Here is a 12,181-nt window from a genome sequence, read left to right on the forward strand (position 1 = left end):
TTAATAAACAAGAAATCCTTACCAATTTGAATACCTACATACATGACGTCAAATTGAGAACATTCTATTTGAAAGTGATTAAATAAAAGTTCACATATTTTATGAAATCTCTCCCATAGTTATTTTTGTTGCTGACTATACATATATACATGTCAACAAGCTTTCTATTGTTAGATGAAAACAAATGCTCCACATTTAAACAGCGGCACCCAGCTGAGCGCGAGACGTAGACTAACACGGCAATTACATATGTGTCGAACATTGCTGTCGTCGGTACTTGTGTTTACCGTGCACCTTGTACCTTGAGACGGGGCGTAAAGCCAGCAAATTACAGATTGTTAAAGGGAACAAAAGATACTTGGGACAGAAGATATAGCCATGGTTCGGGCTTTAACGTTTCACCTCAATAAGTCTGAACATATACTTTAGTTTTAAATTTTGCTGGGCACGTCCCTCGGCTATATTACTAGCTATTTTTCATACTTAAATTATACTGCTGTGGTATACATGGTTATATATAATTGAGATAATGAAAATTAGTCATGTTTTCGTGATTTTTATATACTTATTCAGCCAACTTTAACCTAGTAAAGTTTTGCTTGATGGAGTCTGCCCTTGCAAATATAGAATATTAATAAATATATAAGATTAATCTTGTTTCCGTGTGAATTTTTTCACTGCATTTGCTCTTTTTTACGTGTTAGATTATTCGAAATGCTGACATATTGCGCTTTCTCGGGCATGTACTTTTACTATCTACTAACCAAAGAAAATAGATAGTATAGAGGGTTATTGTCATAGTGAATTTTGTACTCACAGTAAATTAACTGCCATCTATCGACACAGAATTAAAACTAAAAATGCAAATGTGTAAAAATATCCAAAAAAAAAAATGTATATATGGATAAATGTTTCTTTTTTTTAGAATGCTATATGACTGACCCATGTTCTTTCACTGATATGTGTTAAAACTGTTAAATATCAAACGGTGTCGTCAACGCCATCTACCCGAGTATAGGCCAAAGGTGTGGCGCAATCTATTCGAGGATAACTTTTTCTTGATTTCCGAGGCACGTTCTTTCCTTAAACTTTACTTATCTTACACGGACGGAGCGGAGTTACATATATCTTTGGTGCTAACCAAACGATGTATTTCGCTTCATCACCAACACAGTGCATCGTCGGGACTCGGGAGCTCAAGTATTAGTTACTCACTATTACGATAACATATTACCTACTACGGTATAGTACTAGTATTAGGTATTTATTATACTTGTGAGATATGGCTGCGGTTTTCTGTGTAGTGCAAATACTTCCTCCGTTGGGCCGCTTTAGTTTCAAGAAGTATGTTAAGAAGAAATAGGTACCTATGTTATTTCGTTGTAGGTACCCTACTTCCCTTCTTCGTTCTATAGATACTAGTATGAAACGTTTTTGTTGGTACTAAATGCAGCCAATATCATTGCATTGATATTGGATTAATAGCAATAATTAGTACATATATATAAACCTAACTATTAAATTATTCAGTTTTAATGAAGATAATATAACATAAGCTAGAGCTAGAGCTAAGTATGACCATTTACGTAATCGCTAAGATATTCCATAGACGCAAACATTGAGTACCTATTTAATAAGTCTGTTGCAAAAAACTATATTAAAGGGTATACCTTGTCACCTGTTGTCAATATTCTTTAATATCTATGACGGAAGATTAAAATATCAAATAAATGCCTATTAGAATGTAAATTAGCAAAATTAGGCTAATTTTACGGTTTCACTGGCGTGTTTTTAGTCACTCGCGCGACATGTTTCGGAGAGCCTAGGTCTAAATTTTCAAGTCTAAAATTGCATGAGTGAGTAGCGGTCACGGCGGGAGGGAGTCGGAAACATGTCGCGCGAGTGACTAAAAACACGTGAGTGAAAGCGTAAAATTAGCTTAATGTTAGTATGTTTCACGACAGTTTAAATTCGATTAATTACTAATATATTTAAATAGTCAATTTCCATTAGTTAACTGGTATAAAAAAAATCTCAACAAAAGCATTTTCATGTAAAATGTTGCCAAGACAAAACCATAAGGCTCGCACTCTCAAAAAGTTATCAGATCTCTTGCAGATCCAAGCTTCTAACTCTACAAGCCCTAACTTCACAAACTGTATATCTAGGCCTCCCCTATGGGACCCTATGGGGGGATGGCTATGTCCGGGACCCTATAGTCCGGAGATATGGTAAATAAAAAGTGAGTCACGTTTTATAAAATTAGTACAAACCGAAATTAAGCAGTTGTACTTTTTTAGGATTCCGTACAAAAAAAAGGTAGAAAGGAATCCTTATTTAAGTTTAAAAGACATGGCTATTTTTCCAGTAGATAACGGTGTTATGCACAGAAAAAATTGTGTATGAACTGAATAAAACGGGTTTTACGCTCATATCATGGCCTCGACATTAGACTTGCTATCGAACTTGCATAACTCTTTGCTGACATGTCAGACGAGGCATCTCTTACATAGTTGCAATAATCGTACACAAAAATCCCCGTCATTTCCTGCTTTAACCGTATCAATGTGCTGACAAAAACTGAGCGAAGCTGCGCGAACTTGCCATATATCATTTTATGATAAATTTGACGCGTGGCGAGCCAGCATCCGTCCAGCTGCAGGCGACTGGTTAAAAAACCCGCACTGCGCCATTCAAGTCAATCCTTTACAATAAAATTAATGATCCAGTGATACGATTTTGTGTTTTATGGATAACTTGCTTGCTTGTTGGTGTGGCGCAGTAGCCATAGGTAAGTGACACCCATAATCAATTCCTGCCAATGAACTGAATGTGAAAGCAATTTAACTAATACGAACAGCAACGTGACTTCGTCTATATATTATGTAAAAACACTAAAAACCGTTGAACTGCTGAAGTACATAGTTTAGTACCTATAGTTACAATCTTCTTTCGAAAACAATCTGATGAAAACACTGGACTAGATGATTAGGTATATTAACATATTAAATTTTCTGTGTTAATTAAGTCGAAAAGACCCAGATGTTCTCAACTCGCACAAGAAGTCATCTACTTAAATAGCTACGAGATATAAAACAAAATTATAAATTTAAATTCGAAACACAGCGATCAGATAACCAAAATTACTCTCTATCAAATACTTGCGATTCCTCATTAGTCAAGTAAAGTCTTATTTGAAAGAATGTAAATACATTGTAATGTCTACAAAAGCAAAAGTGACTTAAGTCCACGTGTGTATTTGCAATTATAGGATTTATCGTATGTTAATAAGGGTTACAATCGGGTAATGAATAAAAAACACTTAGGACAGTATGAAGCTAGGATATAGCGTTACGTTTGGAAGGAAGGTTTCCGTCTCTTAGGAATTGGTCGGGAGCATGCAAAATATGCCCGCAGTCTTTCCTCTAATTGTAATTAAGAAATTACGTCTAGTGAACGGTTCTAGTTAGTAACTGTGTAAGGATGGAAAGCTTAATTTATTTTAACAAGGCTTTGATGTTGCGTGTTCCGGTAGACAATTTCCGGGACGTTAGCATGGCATTGCAGCAACGAGGAATTTAAAAAATTGGAAAACTTTCTTTGTAGATTTATTGTATTTATATGCAGTAGTCGCATTTGGGGGCAGACCCAAACGGAGATGGCTGGACGGTCTGGACACTGGTCGGAGGAAACACTAAAATCGGGAGTCGTTGAAATCAAGGAGAGAGGCCTATGCTTAGCAGAGGGACACTAGGTTACAAAAAATGTCCCATTTGATAAGCTCCTCCATATTTACACAGAAATCATTTATAAATATCGGCCAAGTGCAAGTCGGACTCGCGCACGAAGGGTTTCGTACCATTAAGCAATAAACGGCAAAAAAAAAACACGTTTGTTGTATAGGAGCCCCACTTAAATATTTATTTTATTCTATTTTTAGTATTTGTTGTTATAGCGGCAACAGAAATACGTCATCTGTGAAAATTTCAACTGTCTAGCTATCACGGTTCATGAGATACAGCCTGGTGACAGACAGACGGACAGCGGAGTCTTAGTAATAGGGTTTTTACCCATTTTTACCCTTTGGGTACGGAACCCTAAAAATAAAACATTAAAATTTGTCCTATACACATAAATTTGTATTTGTATTTTTTGTATTTGTCGTCAACACTGATGCACACGCAGGTACAAACAAACCTCGTTTAATAGAATGTCCTGTAAATATATCGCTGTAGTTTTATCTAACTTTCGAAGCAGATATTGCCTCAATTATGCTAACGGTGCAGCTGTTAAAACATTTATGTTTCAATTTAGTTGAGTCTTTAGTCTACTTGTAGGTAGTTAAGAGCATTAAGACCGATGTTAGGTAGATTTAATTTGCAGTAAAAAAAGTAAGTATACAAGTTCGTTGTAGGTATAATCAGTAGGAATCGGATTGTGTAAAATGCGAAGGGTTCTGTTCAGTGGTCGCTCATAGTGTCGCAAATGTATCTATATTTTTTGTAATAAAATATTTCTGTAATGCAAGGAATTTATTATTTATTAACAAAATTGATTTATGGCGTAATTCATAAACTTTTGACAAATCTAACAAGCTTTTGATAATCGTTTGTCCTTATCAGTCATTTGGACATTTGTGTTTGTTAGAAAGGGACGAAATTTAACAGAGGTTTACTATATTTTATGAACAAAATAAAAGGTACCTATTTATACAAGTATTAAAGAAATAAACACTCTTGTGGAAAGCTCCTTTAGTAACTTTATGTTATATTACATCCCTGCTCCCGACTTTATCTGCGTGGAATAATAACGATGCTGATGATGATTGATAAAAACTATCCTATGTCCTTTCTCAGGCTTCAAACTATCTCCATACCAAGCTTTATCTAAATTGGTTCAGCGGTTTAAGTGTGAAGAGGTAACAGACAGACAGACAGACAGACAGTTACTTTCGCACTTAGAATATTAGTAGGGATTTGTGTATTATGGCCGATAAGTTAGACCAATGATCTGGTCGAGATCATAGGATATAAATGCTGCCTTACTTATCCTTGCTGCATCAATAGAGGACTTTTCAATTGTTTACAATATCGTCCATATTGATAACGTTGTTACTTTTAATAAAGGTCCTTGGTGAGCTGTGAAGAGCAAAAAGTTTTATTTTAATATTTCCATTTGGACGGAATCCTAAAAAATAAAAATATTCCATCAGTCACGACGTTGCAACTTCGTAGGACTTGACTTTATATTTTAAATCAGTTGCGCTGACGCGGTTGAGTCGAGTCTTGAGAGAACCAGAAAGCTAATTTAAACATTAAAAAATCTCCTCATTCAACGCTTTCCAGATTGCATCCCATGCAGAAGGCAATCGGAAGTTCGTTTTTTAGGCACAGGCACTGGTTTTACCCGTGGCTTTAAAACGCGTAAAAATAAAATTTAACAAGCGGTCGACTCGCCTCCACTTGACACTCGTCAGTAATAACAGACCTCGTTAGGTTATCTGCATGGTTTACTTACAAGTAACATTATTTTTTATGGATAGCTAAGCCGGCGACAGACTGCAATTTCCACATATTTATGCTATCCTCAGAGATGTAGGTAGGTACGACCTTTTACACAAATATACAGGCTTAGCATTCTTGTTTGTCAACTTTAAAAAAGGTTTAGAAAACCTGTGCTAAACAATAACATTAGCAAAGTGTTACCCGTGCCCATGGTTCGTAATATCTGGATCTTATCCAGCATCTCTGATGTTATCACTGCGTGCATCAAGTGGCTATTGTAACTGTGAACTTGAGACTTACTCTTTGTTGCTGTGTGCAAGTTATATACCTCAATCAAACCTCAAGTTGTAAACACTTGTATTTGTAAGGTAATCTTTTAATATTAACAAGTTTTTTTTGGTATTATTTATACTATTTATAAACAACGTAAAAATTTCGTAGGAGGTCCCATATCCTAAAAAGCTGGACCATTTGGATATCACACTTGGTCCCATTGTCCTTGCGCCAAGATCTAGAATCCTGGAATAATCGAGAAGACTCAAATATTTTAAGGAACACGTTATATAAAGATTAAGAAAGACATTGAATAGAGACAGCGGGGGGGGGAGGTGATCAAAGGAAATTGCAACGATTTCCATGACCACGTTTGTTCTGCTAAGAGTTTACGACTAAGGAGAACAATAGATAGTGATTTTGGTTTTGTCACCTTTAAAGAACCTGATGCTTATGAACATGTAAAAACCCCAGCAGATTTTTGCTGCTGACTAACCATGATTAATTAGTATTCGCACCTATGACTAATGTATTCCATTATCCACATTCACGTTCATTAGTTTCATTACTCAAACTTAAATTTATTCAAACGAGGATGTTCAGAACGGTGTTAAAATCAATTCCCAATGTTCAGTTTAAGTGGTATTTACTTCCTTGGACAATGTAGGGCCCGTGTCGCGGGTACTAGGATAGAATTTATTATGCACATTAGTATTCGTCGGTTTGTTAGTGTTGAATAATTGCACCAATCAGGTGATGTGCCGTGCATACGCGATTATGATACTAAAGTAGTTTATCCTCCTAAGTCCCAGAGCTATTTTAGCAGTTTTGAATTTGGAACCTTCTTTTATTAGGGTTCCGTACCTCAAAAGGAAAAAACGGAACCCTTGTAGGATCGCTCGTGCGTCTGTCTGTACGTCCGTCCGTCCGTCTAGGTATTCGTCTGTGACAGTCCCTTTGCTCCGAAACTACTGGACCAATTAAGTAAAATTTGGCACACATTATGTAAGTCTGTAACCCAAAGACGGACATGTAACGTCTACAAATAAATTTCAAACATAGGAGCCACTATGGAGAGTAAATAAGAAAATTAAAAAAAAGTTTTGCAAACTATATCGTGTCATAATATATCAAATAAAAAAGCGCTCTATTGGCTATTGTGATAATCTCAAATATTTTTTTTATAATTTTAAGGTAAACAGTTTTGAAGTTATTTTTATACACCATTCCCCCCTCCCCCCTTTATCTCCGAAACTACTGGGTCTAACATTTTGAAAAAAATATACAAAACGGGAAACCTATTAGAAATATACATACACAGTCAAGCGTGGGTCGGACTGAAGAAGAACGGGTTAGGCTGTTTTAGGGACACAGCCGCAATGGTTTCCGTGAAACGTGATGTTGTTATTGTGTGATGTACGGCCGGTTTTTCCATTATATTTCAAAAATATATTTGATTCAGTTTAAAAGGACATCGGAACTAGGAGCCTGTGGCATTAGTGTCAATATTTGAATCCGATATACCAAAAAGCATCTAGGTATTAGCTCTGAAACTTGACACCAAATCACAACAGACAAAAGCCGCACTTAGACGGTTCAAGAACTTGCATGCGATTTTCGTTACATTGCGGTATTTGGTCGATTGACTGAATTTATTGTACCTACTCTGTAGTTAGCAATGTATCGAAATTTACATGCAATTTTAAAACGTTTAAACAGAAACAGCCTCTCACGTGGTGCTGGAGTGCAGCGGGGTGGCCCCATACAGGGCAAAACATCTCGGATCCCCGAGGTCCTACTCAACATCAAAGGTTTGATAGGTTTCCTCAAGGAGCTGGGCTGGCAGGACTAGCCCGCCCCCCCCCCCCCCCATGTCACGCAAAATAGGCGCCAGTCGTCGAGTAAAATCGCCCGAACTACAATACAATACAATACAACGTCTAAACAGGGCTACACTTACTGTTAGCAAACGGAGCAACCGGTACCCTAAAGTCGGATAGACACTCCGTCGAATATTAAATAAATTTCAATACTATCCGTTTTGCAAGAATCCACCATACAGCAAGTTACCTCCTTGTGAAGGTTCTAAAGGGGCCCACCCATTACCAGTCCCCCGGACGATATCAGCTTGTCAGTTAGAACAAAAATTTGACAGTTCGAAACCACTGACAGGCCGATATCGTCCGGCGGACTGGTAATGGGTTGGCCCCTTAAGTTTCAGAACAAACTTGAAATATATTGCGAGCATTAGTATTCGTCCGTTCGTTCGTGTTGAATAATTACAGCTCTAATCAGGTGTCGCGCCGTGCATAGGTTATGAAGCTGTGCAATACACCTGTGGCTTCTAATTAATAATCATCATATCAGCTAAGACTTCTGGGGTATTCTAAAAACGGTATACTTTGTCGGCGACGTGACGCGTATTGGCAGCTACCTTAACCTGCAGAAATTCGTATTATATACCGGTGAATTATCGAACGTTATCATCAAATATTGGCTTCTCAGGTTTATCAGAAGTGTTAAAAAATAGCGTCACGTGCGTCTTTTCTGGAAAGAATTTTTTCAAAAATTTTAGAATGACATTTTTACCTGGTGTCATAAAACATGTAATTTCCCATGCGACCTTGACTAGATCATTGTTCCTTGTTGAAAATCTCCCTACGTTACGTTTTCCGTGTCCATCCACCGTATCTCCTGAAAACAGCTTTTCGTATTTTCCAGTCCAGCTAAAGTTTTGGTATATTTAATTCATGCGGCCGGTAGGACCAGGCTGTATCTCATGAACCGTGATAGCTAGACAGTTGAAATTTTCACAGATGATGTATTTCTGTTGCCGCTATAACAACAAATACTAAAAACATAATAATATAAATATTTAAATGGGGCTCCCATACAACAAACGTGATTATTTTGCTGTTTTTTTCCGTAATTTTTTTTTTATTTATACCACGTCGGTGGCAATCAAGCATACGGCCCGCCTGATGTTAAGCAGTAATGGTACGGAACCCTTCGTGCGCGAGTCCGACTCGCACTTGGCCGGTTTTTGTTATTTTCATTTGTCTGCTATGCCTATTGCGCACTCATTATGGCTGCCCTTTTGCACACTTCATTTGTCTTTAAGCATAAGCGTGGTTGTACTTAGATTTGTGACATTTCACACATTACTACAACCTACCAGTGTACACGCTTAACCATCAATAAACCTTCAATCTTGTCAAACTGACACCGGCACTACATAACCTGCGATATGCTTATCGGCTGGATCTATGGAGTAGATTATCAACACCGCAGAACATGCATTGTGCCGATAACGGACCGCGGAATGTAGTCGTACATTCAATAGTGGTACTTTATCGACTGACTTTCTGGCAGGTGGAAATTTAACTAGCCTATGTTTGGAGATAAGAAGGCACGCTTTTACGTCATTCGTGGATAAAGAAAAACATATTATACATTGTGGAAAGAATTAATGGGCCCTGGAGGGCAAGTGCCTTATTAAAACCTTAAGTTAGCTCATTTTACTTAAAGAAAACTTAATCAGCTAATTAACATAGGTTGCGTTCCGGGCATATCCCGTCAAAAAAAATTGCTTACTTGATGAAAAAAGAACCATCCCCAAATTGCCAAGTTTGCGGTTCTGTTGAAGATGTACAACATATTTTGATGGAATGTGCACGGAATGAAAGCGATAGACAATTGTTACTAACTACCCTCAAGGTAAATAGATTAGATATAGGTGCTTTTCAGAGCATCTTAGCTGTACCGACCTCAGAAGAGGCTAAAAATATATTTTTATATGTTATAGATTTTTTCAAACGGTACAATACTATCCCATAAGTAGACATGTAAGAATACTAGTATCTTAGTACAATGGGGCTGGCATAATCTTGTAACTGGTTGGTGGGTAAGTCCCGAAATAATAAATAGAAAAAAAAAACATCCATTTTTTTTGTTCTATTTCATTTAATATTTATTTTTACCATAGGTAGGCGCCAATACTATTTTTTGTATCTGATACTTTGCGTTTAAAGGGTTAGGTTAGGGTCTTCCAACAATCAGAGATAAGAGTGTCAGCCTTTTAAATCTAGGCATCGTGAGCCGAACTGAACGTAGAGGAGGGAAAACATTGCATTGTCAATATATTATACGAGAACCGAGAAGATTTTTGATGTGATAGCTTTCAACGAATGTCTTGGAGCCGTCCAAAAAGAGTCACGACATTAGGATAACATAAGGATAGAAGTACCTAAAACTATTCGTATATGTATAATGTTGGTACCTGATAATACCTTTTTCCATATCGGTTATCTGTTTCAGAGCTTTTACCCTAAAATGATCACAAAAAAATGTAAATTAATTCTCGGGGTTTAGTTTCTTTAAATAGTGTTAAAAACAATATAATACTTACATAAAGCCGGCTTGAGTTCGATAAAAAAATATTATTGAATCATACAACCCTTTTCATCATGCCAAGCCATTGTATTGAATAAAAATTAAGTTTACTTGATCCCATTTATTTTTCTTTCTTTAGTTATTTATCTCAAATAAATAACATGTTAAGCTTTTAATCATCAGTAGTTACATATGCCCGCCTGATCATTTTATAAAGTTCACGCAAAAATCGTCATCGTCGTTATCGAATAATACTGATAATTGTGACATCGACTTAACTTATAAGTTGTCATAAAAATGGCGTGTCTGTGTAATTGAAGACCATGGGGTCAGAGCCAACCGGATGTGGTCGTTAAAAGATGTTAAAATGCTGTAAAACTTTTGTCATGGGCATAGCCTGGACATAATGGATAAAGTGTATAATTAGGTAGTTTATAATTAGCAGCATCAGTCGGCCCCATTATTTACTTGGGGAAGTTTAAAACTATATTACAACATTTCATCTTACGGCGGAAGATGCTAATGAATAATATCTGAGAGGTTTATTTTTATTTATAAGTAATTCTACCTTCATAATATTTGTTTTTCTAATGTTTGCCGTAGGTAAGAATATTCATTTTGTAATGACAAATTCTATGCTTGATTCTAAGTACATGCTTACTTTTTATGGGAATGTAATTTTTGTATTTAACATAGGGGTCTGCCGCCAAAATTGTACTATAACGAAAAACAAGATGGACGAAAAATACCTACCTAACTACCTATAGGCTATATTAACTAAACCAAAAATTCATTTTATATGCGACAACTATAGATTTTTGTGTTTTTTAAAGGTAAGTGTTTAGAAGTTTTAGGTTCAAATCTTGGACTTGTTTGTTACGAAATTCAAGTACCCACCCGTACCCGTACAGATGTGTTTCTGGCGATTCACATTAAAAACATTCAATTAAATATATTTAAAAATGAGCAATGCTGTGTAACTAAAAAGTAAAAATAAATACATCTTAATTCAATATGGTCGGTAGGTCTAGACCCGTTGAAGAACCAATCGAGATTGCACCTGCTAATGATTAATCATTCAATCATCATAAATCGCTTTGCTATTACATCGCACTATAATTATTTATAATTAGTCGCGTGTGAAGAGTGTGTGTGGCAGTTCACCACTTTATATATAAGAAAAATTAAGAACAACGACAATTACAAAACTACAATTGTAACGACTTTAAATCATAATGATTATTCTATCGTCATCATCATAATGATTGTTGATTTAATGATTATTCTATCGTATTGAATATTCACTCTTTACAGTCAGCATTATTTGAATAATAGCGGATGAGACTACGCGGCAAATGTAACTACCGTTCTGTAACAGCTATATAAAAATAGATATACAAGGTATTCACGAGGAAACCGAAAGATTTTAACCACGCTTTTCTGAGGCCAAAAGAAGGAAAAAATGTAATAAGTTTAGGTCAAATTCGCAAAAAAAACATTTTTTTTTTGTTTTTTTTTTCGATTTTCAGATGTATTTGTACATAAAAAGTAAATATTATTGGTTAACTTGTCACTTAAAATGGATTTACTTTTTTTTTTCGTAAAACGTAGTTTTTACATACGTAGTTTTTACGTAGTTGTACAATAAAGAAATATCTTACAGTGTTACTTGTCACTTTTTGACATCTATCAATAAGGTTACTTAGACTACGTCCCACAGTGGCAACATCGACATCAAAAATGCGTTTTGCACTATGTAACAATAAAAACTTGTTTTTTATTTTATTTTATTGGTATTAACTCTGAAACTAGGCAAATTACAGAAAAGTTTATAGGACATTTTAGTCTTTAAATTAGATCAGGAATACGCTGTTAAAATTATTCGGTATCCTCATGTTACACCGTGTATGTGTATCTTACGAACTCGAGCTTCGAGCTTAGGTGTTTTAGAGATATAAGTATCTCAATTTTCAAAAATATTGATGCTGGCTGTACTGTGTTTTTTTCTGTTT

This window comes from Cydia strobilella, chromosome 9 (assembly GCF_947568885.1).
Source record: "Cydia strobilella chromosome 9, ilCydStro3.1, whole genome shotgun sequence".
NCBI lineage: Eukaryota > Metazoa > Arthropoda > Insecta > Lepidoptera > Tortricidae > Cydia > Cydia strobilella.